This window comes from Miniopterus natalensis, chromosome 19 (assembly GCF_054644295.1).
Source record: "Miniopterus natalensis isolate mMinNat1 chromosome 19, mMinNat1.hap1, whole genome shotgun sequence".
Taxonomy (NCBI): Eukaryota; Metazoa; Chordata; class Mammalia; order Chiroptera; family Miniopteridae; genus Miniopterus; species Miniopterus natalensis.
This window is the reverse complement of record NC_142099.1, coordinates 26,914,928-26,927,445: the sequence shown is the minus strand read 5'-3', so window position 1 is coordinate 26,927,445 and position 12,518 is coordinate 26,914,928. Positions and strand designations below refer to the sequence as shown.

At 42.6% G+C, this 12,518-nt stretch overlaps 1 protein-coding gene across 2 annotated transcripts in view; it reads right to left on the bottom strand.

Moving 5' to 3' along the window:
• Positions 1 to 12,518, bottom strand: part of KCNH1 (potassium voltage-gated channel subfamily H member 1) — a 264,872-nt gene that overhangs the window by 113,520 nt on the left and 138,834 nt on the right. The window lies entirely within an intron of this gene.

Genomic DNA, 12,518 nt, shown 5'->3' with positions numbered 1-12,518 from the left:
GTCTGGAAAGCCCCAGCATCGTGCTGTGCATGTAGCAGGCCCTCCATTGATATGGGCTCCATAGGAATGCAGTGTTTGGTTGGTAAATTTTAATTTACAATCGAAATGATTTCTAAGAACTCTTCTATTTCAATGCTTCTTGTCCACAAGTTGCAGAGGGGAAAAAAACCTAAAAGAGTGCCTTGTCCTTTGTAAACCACGAAGTTAACAGAACCCTTATGGAAAGAGAAGTCCACCCTTCAAGACACTATCCCATCTACCACCTAAGGTGAGCTGTGCTATTTAAATGCTGTTTAGGCAAATATGCTTGGCCCAAGGAAAGTGGTAAGTGCTCCTATAGCTATAAACATTCTGCAAGGTTAAGCTCATGCCATGGTTCTCTTTCAGAGCAAACATATGCCTCACACATCAAGCAAAAAGGACAGAATTTCTTAAATATTCCATTGAAGAGACTCGCACAGTCAAGGCAATTTAGAACATTCTAGGCACAACTATGCCATGTGTTTATGCTCAAAAGAATGAACTTTCACAACCACATCTCGACTGAGTGACACGTCCTCTTTGGGGACCTGTGTAACCCATTCTCTCTCTCTCTCCAACATTTCCATCACGCCTTGGCTCTTCTAGGGGCAACCAAGTGTGAATGTGAGATCCCAGAAATACTGGATTAAAAACCACTAAAATGTTCATTTTACCAGAGTAATTTGTCAGTTGAGATAGAAAGAGAAGGAGTTCAGAGTGAGACAGAGCTCGATCAACACCCAGCTCTGCCATTTACTGGCCACATAAACTTTTATTCTTTTCTGGGAATCAGTTCCCTTTTCTGTCAAACAGAGATAACACCTACCTGGCGGGGCTTTTGTGGTTTAAAAAAGATATATGGAACATAATAGGTACAAAATAACAAAAAGCCAGGTTTAGAAAGTGTCCCAAGTTTGGGATGTAGCAAAGCCCTTGCTGGCACGACCGCTCCCCAGAGGCCTGGCCTCCGAGAGAGATGGCAGAGAGAGTTAGAAATCGCCATGAGAGGGCAACTGCACTGAGCTCACCAATGTCAGAAACCCTCAATCCCCCAGGGAAACCCTCAAGTCCCCCGGGGGACTCTGGTTTACTGGAGATCAAGAGGACCAAGGGCTACTGGGTGAGCAAGGGCATTGTCACTCTTTCCCAGGGACCAGGGCACCCACAGAGCCCAGATGCAGCCTGACCGGGTAGAACTAGTCAGAGAAGTATTTATCTTTAAGACCTTAAAAAGCTACCAATGCCCCTCATCCAGTGTGAGAGAAACATAATTTGGGGGAGATTTCTCAGGTTTTGCTGCTACCCTGGTTCACATCATTTCTGGCAGATAGATCCATAGTTTGGTATTTCTGTCTTTCTGACCAATACCCTTGTCTAAATTCTTTCTACAGACCCAAACCACCCTGGTCAAAGTCAACCCAGTTCTCTTTTTCCTCTTGTGAATTTTCTGTCTAGCATTTCAATTCTTCTTCTAGAAGACAGATGAGTCTGCATTAGGTAACATTTTAATATCTCTAGCTATCAAAGCATTTATCTAGTTTTAAAAATGAGAGCAATGTCTATCTATTTATATACTGTGTCTGACATTCTTGATAAGTCTTACTACATTAGATAAAATAACCAAGGATCAAAAAGCATGTTATCCTGGAAACATGCTGCCTTTTATCTATATGAGTCTATGTTAGGTAGGAAAATTTGAGCAAATGACTAATTATAAGAAAAAATGAGCCTTTACATTTGGAATCCACACATTAACTTAAAATCCACAAATCTTATTTTATACAATACATTCAATTCCTCCTCCCAATATCAATTTATTAATCAAGTCACAGTGAGAATTTTTTACTTCATTTCACAGAATAATAAAAACGGAAGGAGGAGCCCCTCAATTTACAAAGGAGGAAATCAAAGCTCAGGGAACGACTTGCCTCAGATCATTCATCTAGTCCAAGGGTGACGGGGGAAGAATGATCAGTGCTGAGTTCCACCCAGCAGGGTCAGAGCCAGGAAGGAAGGGACCTGGACAACCCACAGCCTCCCCAAGCCTGGGTCTGTGGGGCAGACTTTTCCCCAGAGCAGCTATGAGCAGAATGAGAAGGCATATGTCTGGGAGACCTGGAGACAAGAGTGGCAACTAGTGGCTGCCCACCAGCGACAACTGAGTGCCTCATCCACCCAGGGCTGGCCCACCAAGGTGCAAGTTGCACCACACATCAGCTTATGCACATATGATTACAGGGTACTGAGCGCCTGTCCTTAGCTCTGGCTTTAAGTACCAACCCCTAAGAGAGGAAGTGGTTACTCAGACAACCCATTTTAACCTGATACTAAAAATGCCTGGGGCTCACCCCGAAGCCTACCCTTTGCAATTCTTTCTCTTGAAAAGGCTACACTCATTCATTCTGACCCAGCTGCACCCGGATACAAATGTTTAATGATGAGGAAGGATGGTAAGAGGTACCAATTTGGGAAATTATGGAAATCTCTCAAGAGCATCATCTAAAGCTTTCTCTACCTCCAAACTGTCCACAGCCCAGGCCAGTGACATCACCAGCCATGGGCAAAGGCACACCGAGAGCTGGAGGAAGGAACCACAGTACGCAGGGGTAGAAACTGCAGCAAGGGGACCAAGGCTTTGACGCTCTCACACGATGTTTTAAACAAAGATTTTAAAGAAAAAGAGGCATGAACCCGTGCTTTCTCATCCCTCTCATTATCCACTGTGAGCTTCTAAGCAGAGGTGAGTCCCCCTCCCCAAAATAATACCGCCTCTGTGGTGGCCAATGGCTCCACCAAAGGTGTGAGCACTGTGGCCATGGGGAAAGGGGGAAGCAGCCAGGGGAAAGGGGGAAGTCCGGCAGCTGTCTGTGAACTTTTAAGGATATGACCTTGACCGTATTCTCCCTTTTTAGGCTGGGAACTAATCATAAGAATAGAGCAGGTAAGAAAGGGTATTAAGGGTATTGTTTGGCGGGAGAGCTGGAAGCAGCTCCACTAGCACCATGGACAGCGGGCCCGGCCTCAGCCTCGCCGGATACTGGGCGTCCCCTGCCCTCTCCACCCGCCTGCTGCTTCTCTGGGACAGCTGGGAATGCGGGCAACGCTTCCACATGTGGTCCAGGGGCTGGGCTCTGCTGTAATCTACTTTCCCCTTAGAACTTCCTCCTTCAGGGATTCATTCCACCTGCTAGTGCTGGAGTTGTAGTTGGATAACTCATTTATTTTCAAAGGATACCCTCACAAGCTTTTAAAACACCAGGCAGTTAGCTTACTCTTAACCTAATACACCAGTTGGCTGGCAGGTGATCGATCTCCCGCCCTGGGCAATGTGCTGACATTCGAAGTCAGGTTAGCTTCTTCCTCTGCATGTCGCTCCACCCTCGTCATCAAGACCCTTCCAAACGGTCCTCCCCCTGAATCTTGAGTTCTCAGCTGAGCTAGTTATAGAGCAAGAGTTTCAAGCCCTCTGGGTAGCTACCCTCGAAAAACCCATTTTCCACATTTAGCTAGAGTCAAAGTTTTTCACTGAAGTCATTCTTAGCATGAGTACCAACTACTCTTTAGAGACTGTCTGTGAGGGGTGTTTCACGTAGCTTTCCCAAATCAGGGCCTGGCTGGCGTAATTCCCACTCTATTTCCCCAGGAGAGTGAGAAATGGCCCCTCAAACACCTTCTCTTCTCTCTGACTGGGTGCTCAGTGAGGATTTCTGCCACCCACCCTCCATCCCAGACTGTTTCCCCCGCTGGCCTCTGGGGAAGCCAGCAGGGGGGCGAAGTGATGAGAAAGCTGGGAAGGATGAACAACAAAGCCACTGAACACTCAGGGAGGCAAGGATCATTGGCCTCTTCTGCCTCCTTCCCTGGCTCTGTCAGCCATGTGGACAAATCACCCACTTGGGCACATTCTCACTGTAGAATTCTAACTTCTCTTGGTTCAAGTTTTTATAGTCATTGCCAGTCACATCTCACCCAACCCCTTATTAGAACTTCCCACCAAGAGAAGCTTTTAGGAAAAAATACAGGGGTATATCTTTATGACCTTGGGTTAGGCAAAGCCTTCTTAGTTGTGACACCAAGAGCACAAGTAAGAAAAAAAAAAAGATGTATTAGATTTATATGAAAATTAAAAACTTTTGTACTGCAAAAGATACCATCAAGCAAGTGAAAGCACAATCCATACAACAGAAGAAATTATTTGTAAATCATATATCTGATAAGGGATTTGTATCCAGAATATATATATATATATATAATAAAACCTCTTACAACTCAATAATAAAAAGAAAACCTTATTAAAAAACAGGCAAAGGAACTGAACAGACATTTCTCCAAAGAAGATAGAAATGGTCAATAAACACACATTGCTCAACATCATTAGTCATCAGGACAATGTGAGTCAAAACCCAAATGAGGTGCCACCTCACACCACTAGGATGGAGATAATAAAAAAGACAAGCCTTGGTGACAATATGGAGACACTGGAAGCCTCATAAACTGCTGGTAGGGATGTAAAATGGTGCAGATACTTTGGGAAACAGTTTGGCAGTTCCTCGAAATGTTAAACACGGAGTTACCACGTAACCTAGCAACTCCATTCCTAGGTATATACCCAAAAGAAATGGAAACATATGTTTACTTAAGAACTCGTACATGAATGTTCATAGCAGCACGATTCATAATAGCAAAGGTAGAAAGAGCTAGTATGTCCATCAACTGATGAATGGATAAATAAGATATGGTATATCCATACAGTGGAATATTATTCAGCAATAAAAAATGAAGTACTGCCCTGGCCGGTTTGGCTCAGTGGTTAGAACATTGTCCTGTGGACTGTAGGGCCCCAGGTTTAATCCTGGCCAAGGGCACATACCTCGGTTGCAGGCGTGATCCCTGGCCCCAGTCAGGTGCGTGCATGAGGCAACCAATTGGTGTGTCTCTCTCACATCAATGTTTCTCTCTCTCTCTCCTTTCCACTCTCTCTGAAAAGCAATGGAAAAAATATCCTCTAGTGAGGAGTAAAAGAGAAAAATTTTTTAAAAACTGAAGACCTGATACACGCTACAATATGGATGAACCTTGAAAACACTATTCGAAAGGAAATAAGCCAGTCAGAAAAGCCACACATTACATTTGTTAATTCATATGAAATGTCCAGAATAGGCACACTATGTAGAGAAAGAGAAAGAGAAAGTGGATTAATGGCAGACTTGTTCATCTAATTAGGGTTACGAGATGCGGGGAGAAACAGAAAGTGACTGTGAATGGGTATGGGGTTTACTTTGGGAGGGTTATGAAAATGTTCTAAGGTTGATAGTGGTGATCATTTCACAACTCAGTGAATATACTAAAAACCAGTGAGTTGTGTGGGATTCAAGTTTCATGTCAATAAAGCATATATTTGTAATGTATACACATACATATACATATATACACATATACATATATATGTATACATAAATACAAATTTCATGTAAGACCCAGGCAATGTCAAGAATGAAATGAACCATCCTGGCCAGTGTGGCTCAGTGGTAAGAGCAAATGGCCCATGTACCAAAGGGTTTTAGGTTCGGTTCCCCATCAAGGGTACATACCTGGGTTGCAGGTTCAATCCCCAGGGCGTGTGCGGGAGGCAACCAATTGATGTGTCTCTCTCACATCAATATTTCTCTTTCTCTCTCTCTCCTCCCTCCCTTCCACTCTCTCTAAAAATCAATGGAAAAAATGTACCCTCTGCTGAGAATTAACAACAACAGAATGAAATAAGCCACCTACAGGTGCTCCACTTCAGCCTGGTGTATGTGTGTGCCGGAGGCCAACTGAAAAGCAACTAGCTGATTTTTTTAAAAAACAACAACTTCACTGAGATATAACTTACATGTGACAAAATGTTCCCATTTGAAGTTTACAGTTTAGTGAGTCCTGACAAATGTAAACACCAACACAATCAAGATACAGAACATTTTTATTACCCTCAAATTCCCTTGTGCATCTTTGTCTGTGCCCCAGTGCCCAGCCCAGACAACCATTCATCTGCTTATGTCATTTCGAGTTAGTTTTGCCTTTTTTGTAATTTCATATAATTTACATAACACAGTGAGTACTATTCTGAGTCTATTTTCGTTGAAAAAAACTCAGCCTAATATATTTTATATTCAACCATGTTGTTACGTGTATCTCTAGTTTATTGCTGATGGTATTACATCATATGAATATATTACTATAATTTGTTTATACATTCATATGCTGATGAACATTTGGGATTTTCTTGATTTGGGATAGTATAGACATTAATGTATAAGTTTTTGTGTGGACCTATGTTGTCACCTATATGGTAAATGCATAGAAGTGAAAACAATGGGTCTTATGGTAAGTGTATGCTCAGCTTTGTAAGAAGCTGCCCAGCTGATTTCCAAAATGTCAACATCATTTTACACAGCCACCAGCAATATATAAAGTTATGTCTTTCTAATTTTAGCCATCCTAGTCAGTATCTCATTGTGGTTTTTAAATTGCATTTCCTTGATAATTAATTAAATTGAGCATCTCTTCATGTGCTTTTTGCCCATCCATACAACTTCCTTTGTAAAATGTCCGTCCAAATCTTTGGCCTATTTAAGAAATTGAATTGATTCTTTATTACTGACTTGTCTGAGTCCTTTATTTATCAGCTATTTCATCCTAGTCTGTGGCTAGGAATTTCATTTTCTTAATGGTGTCTTTCTTAATAGTGTTGCTGATGAAGCCCGATGTATTTATTTTTTTCTTTTATGTTTCAAACATTTTGTATCCTAAGAAATCTTCGCCTACCCCAAAGCTGCGAAGGTTTCCTATGACTTCCAGAGGTCGTATTGTTTTATCGATTTCAAGGTAATTTTTGTGTCTAGTTCGAAGCAAGGGCTGAGGTTCATCCTTGAACTTTTATTTTTTTGTATTTACCCATAAACACTATCAAGTTTTCTGGAGCCATTTATTGAAAAGACCGTTTCCTCACTGAAATACCTTCTAAGCACCTCACCAAACCCACAGGATCCCCTGCGGTTCCCTCCCAGGCCCACACCCACTTCTCCACTCTCCTCCCACCCTTCCCTCACCTCCAGGAGCCACTAGCCTGCTCTCCACTCCTATAATCCTGCCATTTCAAGAACGTTGCGTATAAATGGACTCACAAAGTGTATAACCTCTTAGGGCTGTACTCACGCACACACAATGCTCTTCATTTGCGGAGTTCATTGCTATTGCGCAGACATGAGAACTTGCATTTCAGGTCTGCCGGTGACAACTGTCATCAGCTCTTGTTTCTCAGAAACAGTCTGTCTTTCATATTTATTTTTAAAGGATATTTTCCCTGTCTATAGGGTTCTATTTTATTAGTGTGTTCGGTCGCTTTGGTGTCAGCACTTTACAGATACCCTTTCATTTTCTTCTGGCTTAAAAAGTTTCTGAAGAGAAGCATGCGGGCATTGCTATCTTTTTTTCCTCTGTAAGTAGTGTGTGTCTGTCTGTACGTAATATTTTTCTGCCTGTTCTTGACATTTTTCTCTTCATAAAATTGTCCTCGGTAATGTGATCCAGAATTCCTTTGGTGTGATTTTCTTTTGTTTTTATCCTGCTTGGGGATTGTTGAGCTGCTTGGATAGGTGAGTTTATAGCGTTCACAAAATTTGGCAGGTTTTTAGTCATTACTCCTTTCATTTTTTTCTTTCACCCGCCTCCCTTTCTGGGGTTCCAATTACATGCATATTTATAATAGCTGTTTTAAAGGCCTCGGCCGTTAATTGTCTCTTCTCTGACATTTTGGGCCTGTTTCTATTAACTGATTTTTCTCCTAATTATCTCACCATCACAGCTAACATTTATTAAACATTTACTGTGGCCCAGGCACAGTATTTTACATGGATTATCTTCTTTAACTCTTAAAATAACCCTAAGAGATACACAGAATGTGTTATACCTATTCCGAAGTATGACCAGAAGCTCAAAGGCATAAGTGGCAAAACCAGTACCAGAATCCAAAGGCAGGGTTATTCATCCCATTTTTAAATTTTTTTATTTTGCTTTAATGCATGCCTAGTAATTTTGGATTGAATGCTGGAAATGGCAAAGTTTATGGTGAATTTTGTTGTTTTTAATGACTGTTGGACTATGTTCTGTCAGGCAGTTAATTTACTTGCATATCAGCTTGATCTTTTTTATAAGTTTTATTAAAACTTTATAAAATAGAATTTAGTCCTATTACCGAGCTGTGACTTTTGGGGGTCTCTTTGGCATGCCTTTGGTGTTCAGCAAGGATCCTTCATTCTGGCTGGTTAGAACTCAAACTTCTACTAGCTCTGCATTACCCCTGGGAATTACTCCACTTACAGCACCTGGTCATTCTTTTTAACCTACAGTTAGTACTCAGCCGTGGATGCAAGAGGGCCTCTGTGCAGATCCTGAGCGTTTTCTGCACAGCACATGCCAGCCACCTCTGCCTCTCCAATTCCAATTTCTATTTCCTCAACTCAGCCATGCCACCAGGCTCCGCTTGGATCTGTGCTGTGGCCCAGAAAGCGCTTCCAGGCACAAACCTGGTACTAGCATGGGGCTTATCTCATTTGTTTCCCTTGTTTGAGGGGTTCTGGAACTACGCTGCCCATTGTCTAATACCTGAAAAGAGCTGTTTCATAGATTTTGTCTGGTTTTCTAGTTGTTTACAGCAGGAGAGCAAGTCCAGTCCCAGTGGCTCTCTCATCTCCGGAAGCAGAAGAAAGTAATGCCATGAGAAGGCCCAGTGATGCCTCTCCTTCCCCTGACCCCACCCCTAAAACTGTCTCTGTGATGCTCAATATCCAAGATTTAATTTGGGTCTGCTGGTTTTCTCTTAACCCAGAATACTGTGGGCTCTCCGGCACCAGAAAAAGCACAGGGTGCTCGCTCAGCTCCCTTTCCCATTGTGAGCCATGTCACCCCGTTGCCGTCCCCTGATCCCTATTTTAAATATATCCTCACATACCTGCTAAAGCTGCAGCCTGTCAGTCAGTCAGCTTCGCCCCCAATGTTCTTATCCTGGTTCCAGCATCTTACTAGTCATTACAGTCCCCATTAGTGCGCATGCCAAGTCTCACACCTTGGCTCCGTTTCTTTCTCAGCTTCTCTTGGCCAGGTGCAGATCTCTGGCAGAGGGGGTGAGATGCTGGCCATTACAGCGTGACCCTTTCTAACGCCACCCTCCTTCCCAATGCTATTTATACGTTCTTCCTATTGCCACCGCCTTTTTCTCTCCCTGCTCGGCACCAATACACTTCATGGTTGTGAGGCTCAAGGGGACATAATCTTGACTTCAACTCATGACTCCTCCAAGCCCATGGTTCCTCAGGATGAATCGCACTGCCTTTGGATTCTGGTGCCCATTCGGACACTTACTAGCTCGGTAGCCCTGGGCAATTACTGCCTTTGAGCTTCTGGTCATGCTTTGAAATAGGGATAACACATCCTGCGTATCTCACAGGGTTATTTTAAGAGTTAAAGGAGATAAATGCAAAATACTGTGCCTGGGCCACAGTAAATGCTTCATAAATGTTAGCTGTGGATTAAAGCTAGCCCTTCCGTCTACATTATATACCATCCCCTGCCTGACAAGATGATTACAATTATTCCCTAACTACCAGTCACCCAGCTTCAATCTCCCTTCCCTTCTGCTTCTAACAGTCCCAATTCTATAGGATTTCCCCTATTTTACAAAAAAAAAAGGAATATGCCCTTTTCTTCCATTTCCCAGCTCTTCATAAACGCCCCTTATCAATTCAATTCCATGATTCATATCTACCTTAGTCTTAACTCCCTTTAATCCATCTTTTATCCCCAACAATGTAGTGTCTAAAAGTCACCAGTGCTCTCTGAGCTACATTAAGTCGCCTTTAAAAAGTCCTACTAGTCTTCAGATTGTCTGCAGCTTTGGGCAGACCTGCTCACCCTCTCAGTTTTGGCACCATACCTACTACATCGACCCTTTTCACTTCCTACCTGGGGACGCTGGATCGCTGGTCTTACTCCCTCTTTCTCCTGAGCAGTATTATTATCCACACCCCTGCAATAGCTTTATGGGGGTGCAATGAAATGTCCTACTCCTTGACTTTGGACTTGACCATGTGACTTTTTTTGAAAAATGAGATATTAGAAAGTGCACCATGGACAAAGGTTTGAAATGTGCTTGTAGCCCTGACCAGTGGTTAGAGCGTCGGCCCGAGCACCGAGGGGTCATGGGTTCGATTCCCAGTCAAGGGCACATATCTGGGTTGCAGGTTTGATCCCCAGCACTTGTTGGGGTGCATGTGGGAGGCAACCAATGGATGTGTCTCTCTCACATCAATGTTTTTTTCTGTCTCTCTCCCTCCCTCCCTTTCATTCTTTCCAAAAAAAAAAAAAAAAAGCCATGGGAAAAATATCCTCGGGTGATGATTAACAAAAAGGAAGGGAGGAAGGAAGGAAGGAAGGAGGAAGGGAGGGAGGGAGGGAGGGAGGGAGGGAGGGAGGGAGGGAGGGAGGGAGGGAGGGAGGGAGGCACAGAGGAAGGGAGGGAGGGAGGGAGGATTGTGCTTGCATATTTGGCATTTCCCTCTACTACCTTGCCTTTTGCCATGAGGACGTGTCATTTGTTCAAGGACATCAAAAGAAAAGAGAAAATAAAAATAACATATGAAAGAAATAAGGAGAAATTATTCCAGATGCAGCAGATAATCATAAAGATACTTACGATCATAAAAGATTTAAAGAATTTTAAAAATTCAAATAGACCAATAACTACAAAAGACATTGAGATATAGTAATAAGTCCAGATAAAATATTAATAAACAGAAATCAGATAAGCAGAACTGATAGCCTCTACTTCATTTATTAACCTTCCAGATGACTCTAATGTGCAGCCACGTCTAGGAGTTGCTGGTCTAGACCGCTTGTGCTGGTTTTACTACCTTGGCTGGGGAGGTTAGGCCTCAGCAGGTAATACGATTCTGGCCAAAGAGGAACAAAAGAAAGTCTGCTGAGGGTAGAGGCTGAAACCTCTGGGAGAAGTTTCCTCACATTTAAAAGGAGTAAAAAAAAAAAAAAAAAATTTGTCTTATACAACAGTATGGACATCACCATCCATATCTGCTCCCATATTCTCACAGCATGATTTCTAACCAATTCTTCAACCCTTTTGTTTTGAAAATAACTGAACAAATAACTGTGCATTATTGTATGACCTTCTGAGGAAGGTATAAAATGGTTACTACTTTAAATGGTTACTACTTAATTAATGTTCTGTTTTAATGTTAGACCACTGGACCATAAGCTCCAGGACAGCAGAGACCTTGTCCATCTAGCTCATCACTGTATTTTTAATAAGAGACTGTCTGAAACATATGTAATACTGAATGAAGAAATGAATGAATGATCCCTTTCCTCCTGTCATTGACAATATAAGTCAAACTTACAAATGCACAAAAATTAATTCAATGCATAAATAATGAATTCACTAAATTTTCTTCCTACATTATAAATCCAGTGTATGAAATCAATATTGCGCTCAATTATTTCTATATGTTGGCCATCTTTGGACGTTAGCTTTGAAGTCTCAAGCTAAAAGAAATCCTTTAGATATTGTTAAAAAGAGGTGCCCAAAAGAAGTGGTTTTCATAGACATGTGTAGTCATGAGTGCACAAATCAAGCAGGCAAACAACACCCTTACAGAACAGTGACTGGGCAAAGCCCATTCCAGTGAGAAAAAGAAGTTCCGATAGAGGGAGCAGAGAACCTAAGGACAGATTCAGAGAAAGTTAGCTCGGGAGGAAGTCATCTTACCCCACTACCCATGAACACATTTAACCTCGCTTCCAGATCTCAAGATCAAAAATTGCCCCTGAGAATCTCAATGGCTCAGGTCTATGGTTGCAGATGCCAGAACAGGCTCACATGGCAAACCCACTGGCCTCTCTGGTACTCCAAAGCCCAGAACATTCAAGATCAGAAGAGGAGCTTGCTGACTCCTTTGCTATGAGTCAGAGAAGCTTTGGTGCACTTGTGAGCAACCAAGGGGGAAAGAACATGCAAACATGAGGAGGAGGAGGGACAGGAGGGAAACGCATTCCCCTCTCAGGCTGAATGTGCCTGCTGGGAGATCGCTGAGGTGTTTCGCTTTGTCTGGAAAGGATCGATGCTGCACCTAAACTCCAGTTTAATTAGAAGCCACATCAGGCAGAATCTCTAAACCTTTCCAGCCCTGAAAAGGAAAAGCATCACCACATTATCACTCTGCAAAATGGAGTCATTAATACTCAGGAAAACACAGAAACTGTGAAAAAGACTGTGAAGCACACAGCCACCAGCACTTAGCAGGACGCGTTACGGAAGAATGATAATACGAGGTTAAAACGAATAAATCCTGCCCTGAAAAATGAAGTCACCTAATCTTCTTTCTAAAGTACAAATCCAATAGACAAGAAACAGCACTAGGTATGAAGTTGGGGGGAGGGAGTAT